Raw genomic sequence first — 14790 nt, 5'->3', positions numbered from 1 at the left:
TCAAGTCACTTCCTTTTAACACAAATAGGGCTCAGTTATTCTAATACTTTACTTTTTAAAGAAAATGAACAAAACAAAAAACCCCACCTCTTTGACCTTTTGAGTTGACAAGTTGTATTCAATATAAAGTTTCTTAAATATTGTACCAACATAAGACAAAGTATACATTTTATACAACTATAAAGTTAAACGTAAAAAATTAAGTCCAACCAAAACTATAAAATCCAAATGTAAACCATTTATATTTCTCATGTTATATTTAAAAGTAGCAAATGCACCCTTTTGTTTAGTGTGTTACTTATTGTCAACACAATTTTTATGCTTTTGAGCATGAGACTACAGTTTGATTCATCATTATAATTATTTCTCCTTTCTAAAGGAATTTTTGATTTTAACTACAGCTTTATTATTTTCATGAGCCAATCAATTAAAAAATCTATATAAAATGTAAAGTACAATAACAAAAAAGATAATTAAGTGAAAATTTCTGCAGAGCATCTTTTTGTAATGTGTACTGATAATATACTGTTTTAAGATGTTACATAGTCAGACTATCCTGCATTGTCTGTTGGGCAGCTTTTTTCTGGTCAGTATGTTTCCACAACTGGAAGCTTTTTAATAACAACTACTGTTTAAATTTAATTCAGAAAACATGCTGGGTGTCATTTGGCCTTCAGGCACTTAGAATATGATCAAAGGTAAACTAAATCCCTGGTTATAAGGCAGTCACATAGATGGGATATAATAGCTAATATCAATATTAAAAGTCCTTTAGAAAAGAAAGCATAATATTAATAGCAACAAGAACAGCAACAAAATTTCCAGAACTTCAGAACAAATATGAATAAACCCTTGTTCTCAGGATCTTTGAGAACCTGGAACCATTCTTTGGAACTTTGGTTTGGATTGCGAATATGGAGTACATAGGGCAATTAACAGAAGAAAAATTTTGCATCATGGACAAGAACTTCAATGGACTGGAGGTTTGTTAGATACTCAAAAAAAAAAAAAAGATTTGAAGAAGCGAGAAATACTGTATGGAGAAAGTTGGAAAAGTAAAAGATAAATCATGGACACTTTTCTCTCTTACGTTGTGCCCTCTACTGGCACTCTTCTTGAAGACCACTCAGAAAACTTACATAATACAAGAGGTGACTTCTGACACAAATTGTTGCATACAGAACCTCAGTGTGCTCCGACTGTATTTGTCTTCATTCTGCTGCAACATGTAGTGACAGTATTGCATATATTATGTCTGCCACTGTGCAGTCTTCACCCTGGATTTCTAATTGTTTAAGATCTTTTGAATATCTTTATTCAGTATATCAAATTATATCATGCACAAGAACAAAGGAATAAAGTCCACTTTCTTGAATTCAGGGATAATTCCTTGTTAAATATCCTTTGCTTATACAAACATGAATTAGTCTAAAGAGTTCCATGTTAAGAGGGTTTTAAACTATTTTCCTCTAGAAACTTACTCCATTGTATAACACCTCGCATTTCTGTGTAGGCATCCTTCCTTATATCTTATCTAAACCCTCTGTACTGCAATTTATTCTTTTCCCCTTTGTCTGGCTTTAGCATTGGAACAGATGGCAATCTTTTGTCAGTAATTGAAGACTGTATCTAAGAAACACTGAGTCTGAATCAGAATTCATTTGTTAGGCAAAACTCCTATTCAGGACAAAAGCTAGGACAATCTTTGGAGTTATCAAATGTATCTTGAAGCTCTATTTCCCCTTTTTCTCACTTTCTGTCACTTAGTAACTTCATTTTTTCTTTTCTCGTCTCTATCTTAAGATCTGTAACTGTTAAGCTTACTCACATTGAGGTGTAAATGACTGCTAAAACTTAAATTATAAGCCTTTGGGGGAGGGTATATTAATTTTAACAAGGAAATTTTTTCTTAGATTGAGATTTTTATCACAGGGTTATAATACTATAATTAGATAAAGTAAAGTGGAAGGAGGGTGGAGGGTCGCTGTTGACATCACTGGAATCATTCTGCGCAGGTGATCAGTTGAAATGCTCCACATGCAAGCAGTTGCTCTCTTTATTCATGAGTCATTCAACAGATATTCCCTGGGTGTCTAGTGGCTGGGGCATTGGGAATCTAGTGGTGAATTAGACAGTGTCTTATATTCTTTTGGAGGGGGAGAAAAACAGTAAACAAACTAACGAAAACAAGAAAATGTCAAGTGTGAGAAATGTTAGGCAGAGAATTAGAATAGAGTGAGGTGACTAGAGAGTGACTGGCTGGCTACGTTAGATCTGGAGTCATAAAAGGCATTTCTTGGGGGAGGTCAGGTCTCAATTGAAATCTAAATGTAAGACAGGGTTAGCCATAGGCACTGGGGGAGAATGGTATTCCAGGGAGAGGTAAGAGCAAGTCCAAGGACTCTACAGATAGGGGTAAACTTAGCATGTCAATGTCTGGCTCTCACTGGAAAAGAGGGAGTCTAGAGGATGAGGTTGGGGAGAGAAGGAGGGACCAGTTCATACAGGTCCTTGGTATGCCATTATAGAAACTTAACATTTTATTCTAAGCATAGAGAGAGGCCTTTGGAGCTGGATCTGAGTTACATTTTTAAAAATATTACCAGGTTTGCTCTGTGTGATAGCAAGGATGAAAGCAGGAAGACCAGTTAAGCTATTGAATATTCAGGTGAGAGAAATGGTGACTCAGGGTAGGATGGTGGAGGTGGAAACATAGAAAAAAGATTTAAGAGGATGATTGACAGGGTTTGTTAATGAGTTAAATGAGGAGTGTGAGTGAAAGCGAGGAGTCAAGAGTAATGCCTAGACTTAAGGCTTGACTAATTCAGGAGTGATGCTTCCTTTTTTATTATGGGGAAGACTTAGAAATAGGTCTAGAGGTAAGATCAAGATTTTATGATGTGATATGATACAGTAGTTAGGATCACAGATTTTGAGGTAAGGCATACTTGAATCTAAATCCTCCTGTCTTAGGTACTTTCCAGCTCTATGATCTTGAGCATAAATGGGCATCAATATAAGCATAGGATTGTAACAACAGAAAAAATAGACAATTCATAGAAAGCAACTTAGGTACATCAGCATTATTACTAAATTTGAAATTAGAACTTAAAATTGATTTTTTTCTGTTGTCTAAATTTTAATATTCTTGGTTAATATTTTATGCCATTACTCTAAGATATCATCCCAAATAGCAGAATTTAAGAATTACAAACAGTTGTTATTTTCTGACTAATTCTTTAACTAAAAGGGTTACATTCCTTTGAATATGCCACAGTATTGTTTTAACTGTTGCAGTATATTGGTTCCTAATGGTTAGTTTGTCTATTAAGACACAGAGATTATACCATTGTCCAGTACAAACATTGGTCATTTTCGCATCTTTCGTTATGCTATGTGGTTTTCTTTATAAAGTCTAGGAACCCGCAATTATCCATTTTATTCATATACTTTTAACCTTTTATTTAAAAATGTCATACTGTATTCTGCCTTCAGCAAACACTACTCTTCTCTGTTTGGTGTCTTTATCAAACATAATTCATGAGTATCTCCTGCATTTCTCCAGGTTTCTGATGAAAATGGAAGCCTGAATTCTGGACTTAATGATGACGATAAATTATTTGAGGGGAGTATAGTATGAGGCATAAGAAAGAGCAATTTTTTCCACTTGTGGGGAACTTACAATATTTCTCTTTTTTAGGACATGTCTTATGAGATAGCTTACATCTGGGAGGGACAGAGCTTATAATAGCAGTAAGATCATTTTAAAATCATCAAGTGTAAAAAAAAAAATCCTTGTATGGAAGAGATCTGTTTAAGATTCGAACACCTAGAATTTATATATGCTCTTGATTGGCAAATATTCTGTGGTCCCACATTAGCTACCTTCAGCTTTTTAGACAGATAAAGAAGAAGGGGTCATTTTCACTGATAAGGAGGATGCAACGCTTTGAGGACAAATAGATGGTGATAGAGTACTTTCTATATAAAAGTTATTTTTTTAAAGTTTATTAATGAAAATGCTGATGAAAGTAAGATCAAGGAGGAAAGATGAATTGCATATACCTCTTCCTCTCAAATCATAATGCTCTTAAACATGGCCCATTAATTTCCAGCCTGGAGATCGTATTGATGACGCAATACTCCTGTGGGAATAGACTTTGCATTCAACACATTTTACTCATTCACGTTTAACTCATTCAATATGATCAATTTATCAATATGAATGAGACCATCAGGGAACCTATTATAGAAATATGCATGCTTTGATACCTGATGCATATGCCTCTTTGTTGAGGCAGAAAGATATTTTGCTGGGCTAACTCAAGAAATTCCTAATGAAGGTGCAAAATAAAAATTGCCAAAATAAGTGAGAGGTACTTGTGGTTAAAAGTGTTATAGAGCCCAAAATCCTGAGTAAAGAAATAATTTTATATTTGCTTCGGAGACACACCATTTATTTCTGTTGGCCAACATTCTTTGAAACAACTATTTGGTTTTAATGGATATATATTTTGCCACTCTGCCATCAGTAATTTGAACAGCTTGAAATACTGTGTGTCATCTTATATTGCGTTCTCTTTGAAGAAAACACAATCACTGGATTGTTTTTCATTGATTTAAAAACATTGACTTGCTGAAGTAAGAGCCTGTGTGCAGTCATAATTCTTGTCTTTTCTTCCTCGGCAAAGCCTGTGATAATTCTTAGCATTTCAAGCAGGTGTCATGCATCAGATCCAAGTGCTTAATAAATGCACCAGAAGTATATTTTTTTCTTAAGGGCTTGTGTTTATCCCATTTCCATTTATCTTGTGAAATATCTTCAAATGCTTTTCTAAAATCCTGGGAAAGAGCAGGTTAGCATTTCCACTTGGCAAGCAGAGCTAGTAAGTGTATGGTTCTCCTGTCTATTTTGACCTTAATCAACATTGGTGATTCCTAGCCTGTGTGCCAAGGGTCTGTGAGGAGTGGTGGAGTTATTGGATGGGGCCCACCGTCCATATGTGCACCAAGCTTTTTTTAAATATCTCTAATGTGAAAATGTACTGTGTTTTTTCTAAATGCATGTAAATGCTGCTATGATCAACAAAACACAAATACATTTAAAAGTGATCCTTAATTCATGGTAGCTTTTCATCATTTTACGTTTTCTCAGTAAATGGAAAGTACTGGGTTACTTGTATTTTTATTTTTTTACATTGTGATTGACAGTGTTTAATGCATTAAATTTTAAGAAAAGATGACATTATTGACCAAAGGTACCTCACTGATGCCAAAATGAAATAATTTTTTTATTGCATTAGTATTGCAAGCTGGTCATCAGCCATTTCACTTTCATTTTGATGTACAGCATACTAATGAGATAACTAACAACAACTATAATAGCTGTTGTGTTGGGTGTAGGCAGTCATTTAGTTTTTACACCAATCCTATAAAGTAATTATTATTATTTCCATTTCATTAAAAGGAAACCAAGACTCGAAGAACTTAAGTATATTGCCTTTGGACCAATAGCAAACTAGTAGGTAATGTGGGGTTTTGTTTCTGATTTGGCCATCTGACTGTTTTCTTTTTTGATTGAGTCACATTGCAGAGCAGTATGACATGTGAGACATACATATCAAAGTTGTGCTTGATCCTAGAAGGCTATTTTCTTAATTTTAGAACCTGTATTCATGGAAGGGATATGACTGGACCTGCCTTAAATAATGTTGAACCTAATCAATTAGGATTTTTTTTAAGAACATGTAATCTGGAAAGGTTTGCTTGTCAAATCCATAAAATCATATGAATGCTATTCAAGCCAGACAGAGCAACTACCCTTCATTACTAAACCAGCAACCACCTACTAGACATACATAATTTTGACCTACTAATTCAAATATCAAGAGAGACTAAGAAAAAAAAAGGAAAAAGGAAACAAGCGATGATAGGGAAATTTAAAAGTGTAGGAAAGAAAAGGTGGGAAGAACTGGGTGCAGTTCATGGACTTCAAGAGATCCTGGGCCTTATCAGTAGAGACCCTGAAGGTTTTCAGCTTATTTTAATTTTTCATTTCTCTGGTGCTAGCCTCACCTACCTCCTCTCTTCTGCATCCTTTGTCTCATTATTCTTCTCTCCACTGTGGAAAATCCTACTGTTTGTTTACAATCCAGAGTTTTAAAGAGGCTGAACTAAAATTGGCTGCTTCTGGGACATCCCTGCCAATGGCTAGGATCCAAATTGGCTCTGCCATGAAGAGGCGGCTATGCCCACATAAGGATATTTTGGCTTAGTGCTTTTGTCATCTTGTTGCCAGGCAGACAATCATCCAGGAGTGGGAAAATTCAGCCAGGATAAATGTTGATAGCTGGAGTGGTCAGCCAGTTAGAGTACTAGTCTGAAGGAAAGGCTGTCTGGATGTTATGTCTGACTCCTCATGGGAGGCACTTAATGTTGAACAAATCACTTAGCCTCTTAGTTCCCCATCTGATGGACAAGGACTGCAGTACATATACCTCCTACCTGCCTAAGGATATTTTTTAAGTATTCAGTTTATTTCTTCCAGTCCTGACTGCACAGAAGATAACAGCTTTCTTTTATGAGTTGAGAACAGGGCAGTAACTCTTTCTCTATAGCTTTTCTAATGTCACAGTCAAGTTTAGGATAAAGAACAGTCCTCTCAGCCTTGCAAGAAAGCCTTCCCTTTAAATGTTTTTCATCAACTAATATATTACCTGAAGATGGGAAGACAGGGTGTGTGTACAAAAATCACATGTAGAAAGCATATGTGTAAAACATAGATGTATATACAGTATTTATGTAAAATGTCTTTATCTAGACATTTCAGCATAACTCCTAGTTAAGCCACAACTTTTATAACAGGAAAGCAAATCAGATTTGACTACATTGGCTGTTTAACTGAAGGAGCCACACAGATGGGAAAGAAGCACAGACAAATTGCTTTTGGCTCTGCTTTCCTTTATAACAACATCAGATATTTTTAGTTTCTTTTTCTTTATGCGTTGTGCATGTTTCTGCCTCATATAGAAAGTCATTGCACATTGTCTTCATCAGTTTGCCACCCTTTACGAACAGGCCCACTTAGCATTTCAGTTATTTACTTTTTAAATTTCTAAGATCTGAAGACACCATGGGAAAGTCCATTTTTCAGATGTAGATGATGGGCAGTTAGAAATAACTTAATGTCATAGAAATAATTCTTATTAGTAGAATAGAGAATCTTATGCTTTTGATCTCATTGTGGGTGCATAACAAAATTTAGCACAAAGTACATTTCCAATCTGAGTGGATCTATACACACCTTAGGTCCAATAATTAGATTTTTCTCAATGACATACCCTGTATTAATGTGATGAACTATGAGATTCTTTAAAGATTATTATTCAGATAATGTCCACATGAACCTTTCGTAAGTTGCTACTTTGTTCTCACTGTCTTGAATTTTCCCCTCTGTAAATAGCAATGTATGATGTTACAGTGTCAGGTTGGAAAAAGATGAGAATGGTTACAGGTTCCATCAAGTATTCCCGCAGGTCCTCTCATCATTGTTACTATCCTCCCAAAGTGGTCTATGAACAAGGAATCAAAAACATATGACTCAAACAGTGTGACAATTTTTTAAAAAGTTAATCATAGAGTTACCATATGACCAGCAATTTCACTCTAAGGTATCTACCCCAAACTTACATTCATATAAACAATTGTTTACCTGTGTTTAGAGCAGCATTATGCATAATAGTTCCATATTGAAAACAGTTCAAAGGTCTACCAACTGGTAAATGAATAAAGAAAATGTGGTATATCTATACAATGGGTACTACAACTCAGAAATAAAAAGTAACAAACTACTTTCGATGCATGAAATAATAGAGGTGATACTAAGTGAAAGAAGCCAGAATAAAGACTACATATTGTGTGATTAAATTTACATGAAATTTTTAGAAAAAGAAAATCTATGAAGGAAAAATGCAGACCACTAGCTGCCTGAGGCTGGAGATAATAGTGGAGATGAACTAAAAACAAGGACCTGAGGTAAATTTTGAACTGATGAAGTTTTAAACTAGTTGGTAGTGATGGTTGCCCAGTGGTATATATTTATGAAAAATCATTGAACTGATACTTAGAATAGGTAAGTTTGGTGCTATTCAAACTAACCTAATAAGGCTATGATTCTCTGAATGCTTATTATTTTCAGTAGCTCTGTGTCTACCTCATTACAATTTTGCATGCTGTGTATTTCAGGGAAATTGGCATTTGTGACTGTGAGACAGGTACTCCCCTCCCCAATATATCACAGCTGTGTTGGGATTCTGTCTGTTTCTTGAACATGCCAAATTCTGTTCTGCTCCAGAAAATTCTTCTGCACACGCTATAACTTGCTGTCCCTGGAATGTTCTTTTCCAACACACTTCTCAAGGCTGGATCCTTTTTTTCATGTTGTTACTAACGTTATCTCCTCAGAGAAGTCTTCCCTAGCTTTGTAAAGAAAATTCCTGACTCCAATAATATTTTTTGACCACTTGAATTTCTTTCATAGCATTTAACCCAACCTTGAGTTAGTTTTATTTATGAATGTATGCAGACATGTTTATATGTGTACAGTTAGCCTCCTCTTTAATAAAATATAAGTCCTGTAAGTGGAAGTATATCCCAGTGATTGCTACAGTGTGGTTATTTAATATTTTGTGAGGAATTAATAAATGAATGAATTAGAGAGTATTCTCTGTATTAAACCATGGAAGATTAGAAAACTCCCAAATAATTTAATTTAGGTGGGTCTGCATTCCAGTTTTTTTTTAAATTATTTCCATAGTTATGAATGGACTTGCCTCTTCTAGCAAAAACTGATACTCTTGGAAATACTTTGGAAATAACCTATTGCTCTGAGTATTTCTGAGCATGGATATAAATCTTGACTGGCAAAAGATTCCAGTATCTGTGAGGGATACCCTAACTTTCCCATGTCGCTCTTTTACACTCTCACACTATCCTGAGAGGCACAGAAGCTCCAGATTTATTCAGTGCCTTAGAATTACCAGTTGCTAAATATTGTTCTTTGACACCTCATCAAGCTCTTTTAAAAACCTAATTTTACAATTGAATTAGACCTCCTAGTGTGCAAACCATAATACAAAACTAATGTACAGTGAACTGTGGCCTAAATAATGGGCTTCCCCAAACCTTAATCTTCTTCCCAGGAAGTAGCTTCTACTTTGGGGGAAAAAAACCCCCACTTATTACATAATCTGACAAAATAATATAATACAGCTTTAATAGCTACAGTTAATACATTAAACATATGGTTTCTTCAATAATTACTAATTTTTACATTTCACCATAATTATGGTATTAAATCATTCACTCCTTAATTTGTTCTGTCATAAGTTTTTATTTATTCCAGCCTGACTGGTGATAGAGTTGAGACTTTTGCACTTCTCCCATTAGCTTAGTGTCATTGCTATAAAGCTGCTGTGTGTTGTAATAGTTTATTATCATGTTATTTTTGGTGATTTAATTTTCCAGTGATGATCATCTCAATTTAGCCATTCCAGATGCGAAATAGTTTCAAAAGAATATTTTTAAAACTTATCAAGATTGTTGTTTTTTGTAGTTTTGTATAATTTTAATACCATTTTGATAACTGCCAGTTACAATTGCCAGCCCTCTCCAGCTGCCTGTTTGCTACAGGATAACTTCCCCGCTACAGTATTGTGCAGGCAAACTGTGCAGTTGGCTTGAGAAGAGTTGAAAGGCCCTGAGAAGTAATTTTTGGATTGAAATGAATTAAATAGGTACCTGCTTGTTACTTTAACGTGTATGTATAGGTATTCAGTGTCTGTGTCTCTGTGTAAATTGAGGCAGGCCTTGTGACGAATGTGGAAATAGAAAGGCTTTTGACAAAGTGGGAGTGATGTATTTACCTCCAGTACAGAACTTAAGAGAACGTCCAAAGCTCGCATTAAATCATATTTAAAAAAATCAAATTGGCAAACTGGCCTGTGAGCCAACACCTCTTTGTAAACAGAGTTTATTGGAACCAAGGCTGAGATTTGGGCGAGGTTAGTGAGATAAGATCATGCAAGTGGAGGGTTGTGTCTTGTCTATTTAAAACTGTGATATTTTGTAATATATTTTTGTATTACATATGATTTTTTAAAATTATGATTCGTAATTTCTTAGTTTCTCTGAGATCTTCCCAAGAAGTAGTGGATGTAGGAAAGCTTAATAACCCACACTAATTTTGGGAGAGATGTGGAATTAGTATATTTTAGTGTATATATTGGATCCCTGAAACTCCAGTTTTATTTAAAATGCCTATATTAGAAAGGTTGTTTTAAATGGACAATTCAGTAACTGCGTATCTTAATGCTTTTATTTACCTGGAGCTGCAAATGAATAGGACATTGTAAAATTTAATTTTTTTTTGAACTCTGACCATGCTGGTATTGACAACAGTTATATTTCAGGGTAATTGTGTCTATGTAAAAATAAATGCTGTTTTCTTTCAATGTTGTTCAAATATCTACCCTTCAGTTTGATTTATGTAGATTTTTCCTTTCAAAAATAAGATATTAAAGGAATATATGTGTGTGTATATATATGTACAGAGAAAATAAAATCTGTTTTTTCTTTGATTCCTACATCAATCTAAAAAGAAATTAGAAGACTCAAGAAAATATAAAACTATATTTAAAAACAAATAGCAATTTATCCCTACCACTGATGCTTACTTTTTAGATATTTACTGCTCTAAATTCTGAGGCTGCCACTGTTGCCATACCGCCACAATTTTTTGGACTTCATTACTGCATGTGTTGATTGATTGCTCCAGGCTCTTCTAAGGATACTGTGGAATGTAGAGGTGGATGATGATGTAGGGAGCTTTCCTACAGAGTGTGGCAGAGCTGAGCAGCTAGTTTATGATCTAAGAATTTGAATACTGAGTCTTAAGAAGCTAGATGGTTCAAATGTGCTCTGCACTCTATCAAGCTGCTTTTTTCCCAACGCCTCTTGTGCTACTGTGCTTCCTGGTGTTATTTTCCTTCTTATTGTAATTCCTCCCTAACCTTTCCCTACCTTTGAAGGTCTAGCCATGAGGTTATCCACACTTCTTTCCTTGTTGCAGTAATTTACAGAACCCTTTCATTCTTGAGTATTTAAGCCTCTGCTTCATTGTCATTCTTATCAACACTGCTCTCATTCATACTTCTTAGTGATTTCATTATCACAGAGGTGATACTCAGACTTTCAGCTTCTTGACCTCTTCTTCTCCTTTTTTTTTTTTTTTTTTTTTTTTGCTGTACCTTACATTAGACATTTACTTCCAAGGTCATATCAATTAATGCATTCCCACCAAATTATCAGTTCTGAAGCTTTCTACTTCAGAACTCCTATTCTGAACCATGTCCTATTTTTCTGGCTGATAACCTAATTCCAAAACAAAACAAAACTCCCCAAACTGATCCAGTCACATTTTTATTGTCCTCATTTATCCCATTTCATATTCTCATTTTCCTCCTTATCCAGCTTAGACTCCATGGTTTGTAATTATAAACATTACTTTGCATATGCCCTCATTTCTCTTGTCCCTCTTTCTGTTACTAACACACGAGTCAGAATTTAAACCCAATCAGACTAATTCAGTGTTTGAGCTCTTAATCACTACGGTATACATATATTATCTCATTTGAGTCTTATAACACACCTGTAAAAATAAATCAGGAAATAGAAGCTTGGAGAAGCTAAGTAAGTCTTCCAGGATTGCACAACTTTGTAAGTGGTAGAATAGTATTTAAACTTTGCCTGCTTTGTACCTACACCTCAATAGCTGAACCTGCCTGGGGAAAAGTTTATGCTGACTCATTTCACTTTAAATTTCATCATTATTTCAATGGAAACTTGCAGTCTGTCAGGCAGACCTACCCTTCCTTACTCTGTCTTATTTTTCCCAGTTCCTCTACCCCTTCTTCAAGCCTCAGCTCCTTTCTCATTCTCAATCTCCTCTAATAATCTTGACATGTATTACAATGAGATCATAGAAGCGATCTGAAAAGACTGTTCTCCGTGTTCTAGGACCACATCTACAACCCCATCCATGTAGAGAGCCCAGTCTTCCATGTTCCATCTCCTAATGTAGACCAACTGAGTGTGCTCCTGTGCCTATCCAGCCCCTCTATTTTCACTAGATCTAGCTTCCTTATCCAAGTTATTGACACTTGTCTCGGTTATATCGTTAAATTTTATCTCTCCACTAGGTCATCTCTAGTGCTGTAATTTCTTCCATTAAAAAATAATAAATGAATACACAAATAATTCAATGGAACAGAATATAACAGAGGGCCCAGAAATAAATCTCCACAAAAGAGCAAAGGCAATACAATGGAGAAAAAGTAGTCTTTTCAATAAATGATGCTGGAACAACTGGACGTCCACATGCAAAAAAAATGAATCTAGATGCAGACCTTACACCTTTCACAAAAAAATTAACTCAAAATAGATCACAGACTTCAGTGTAAAACAGAACCATCAAATTTCTAGAAGATAATACAGGAGAAAATTCAGGTGATCCTGGATTTGGTGACTTCTTTAAATGCAACATCAAAGGCACAATCCATAAAAGGAAGAATTTATAATCTCAACCTCATTAAAATTTAAAACGTCTGCTCTAAGAAAGACGATATCAAGATAACAAAAGGAGAAGCCACAGAGTGGGAGAAAATATTTGCAAAAAACACATCTGATAAAGGACTATTATCAAAAATATGCAAAGAACTCTTAAAACTCAACAATGAGAACACAATCTCATTTTTAAAAAATGGGCCAAGACTTTAGTAGTCGCTTCACCAAACAAGATATACAAATTTCAGATAATAAGCATATAGGTCATCTGGGAAATGCAAATTAAAATAATAATGAGATACCTCTATACACCTATTAGAATAGATGAAATCCAAAGCACTGAGAATACCAAATGCTAGTGAAGATGTGCAGCAACAGGAACTCTCATTCATTGCTGGTGGGAATGCAAAATGGTACAGTCATTTTGGAAGACAGCTTGGCAGTTTCCTAGAGAACTAAACAGCCTCCTACTAGAAATCTAGTAATCTTGCTCCTCTGTATTTACCCAAAGAAGTTGAAAATTTATGTCCATCCAAAAACCTGAACATGGATATTCATAGTAGCTTTATTCAAAATTTCCAAAACCTAGAAGCAACTAAGATGTCCTTAAGTAGGAATGGGTAAATAAACTGTGGTACATCCAGGCAATGGAATATTATTCAGCTCTAAAGAGAAATGAGCTATCAACCTATAAAAAGACATGGAGTAAACTTAAATGCGTATTACGAGGTGAAATAAGCCATTCTGAAAAGGCTACATACTGTATGATTCCAACTGTGTGACCTTCTGGAAAAGGCAAAACTAAGGAGATGGTAAAAGGATCAATGGTTGCCTGGGATTAGGAGGCATGGAAGGATGAATAGGTGGAGCACAGAGGGCTCTTTGGGTAGTGAAGCTTCTCCATATAGCACTGTAATGGAAGATACATGTCATTATGGAGGATACATTTGTCCAAACACACAGACTGTACACCACCAAGAGTGAACCTTAATGTAAACTGTGGACTTTGGATGATAACAGTGTGTCAATATAGATTCACCGATTATGACAAATTCTGCCACTCTGGGGGCTAGGAGGTATATGGGAAATTTCTATACCTTCTGTTCAATTTTGTTGTGAACCTAAAACAGCTTTAAAAAATACAGTCCATTTTTTTAAAGTATTTTTGTGATTTCATGTCCCTCTCTAGTTTCTTTTCCATTTCTCTGTTCTCCTTTTTCATAGCATACCCTTCAAAAGAGTTGTGATACCCACTGTGTCTAGGTCCTCTTTCTATTCTCTTTTGTTCCCACATCAGTAAGTTTTTAACCCCATCTCTCCACCATATTTAACTCTTACTAAGTTTACCAGTGTTTGCCATTTTGTTAAATCCTTGTCTAATTTGACAGACTTTATTTTTTTTTAATGGGTCACTGAGGTCTTCCATCTCCTTTCTTCTTAAAAATCCTTCTTAAGATTTTAAGAACAGCACTCTCTTGGTTCTGTTTCTACCTCTCTGGACACTCCTGAATATCAAATGCTTAATATCTCCCCTGTTACAGCCTCTTTGCTTCTTTAGGTGTACTCCTTCCCTCAGGAATTTGATCTACTCTCAAGGCTTAAAGAACTCTATCCTTTTTACTGGTCTAGATAAGAACTTTGCATTCATCTTTGATTGCTTCTTGAAACCAATTTATATGGAGCTTCTGTTGACTACTTTATACATATAGTAAAAATCTAGAATTTGACCACCTCTTAACATCCTTCACAACTACCATCTTTAAAGCCAACATAATCTCTTGCTTGTATTATTGCTGTAACATCCTACCTGGCCTCCCTATTTTTGCCTTTGACTCCTACAAATTATTTTCAACATATTAGCCATGTTAGTCTTCTGTGCAAAATTCTCACAGTAAAACTCAAAGTTATATGAAGCCTCATATGAATAGTAGATTCTAACAAGTTTGGTCCATGTCTATATCTGCCTTACCAGTCATTCATTAAATACTCTTATTGTGATCACGTCTCAGGGTAAGAAATTCCTCCTGCTTTTTTTTTAAAACACATATTCTATTTTCTAATCCTAATCAATCATTTTTACCAAATTGATATTTTTTGAGCACCCATTATGGTTGTATAAAAATGAATAGAACATTTCCTGCCCTCATGGTGTTTTTACACTTGGGGAAA

General features: G+C 35.1%; 1 long non-coding RNA gene across 2 annotated transcripts in view; it reads left to right on the top strand.

Moving 5' to 3' along the window:
- LOC123618926 (uncharacterized) overlaps positions 1-14790 on the top strand; it is a 566149-nt gene that overhangs the window by 139385 nt on the left and 411974 nt on the right. The window lies entirely within an intron of this gene.

Source organism: Camelus bactrianus, chromosome 3 (assembly GCF_048773025.1).
Source record: "Camelus bactrianus isolate YW-2024 breed Bactrian camel chromosome 3, ASM4877302v1, whole genome shotgun sequence".
Classification (NCBI taxonomy): domain Eukaryota; kingdom Metazoa; phylum Chordata; class Mammalia; order Artiodactyla; family Camelidae; genus Camelus; species Camelus bactrianus.
The sequence above is the reverse complement of the archived record's forward strand: the minus strand, read 5'-3'. Positions and strand labels throughout refer to the sequence as shown.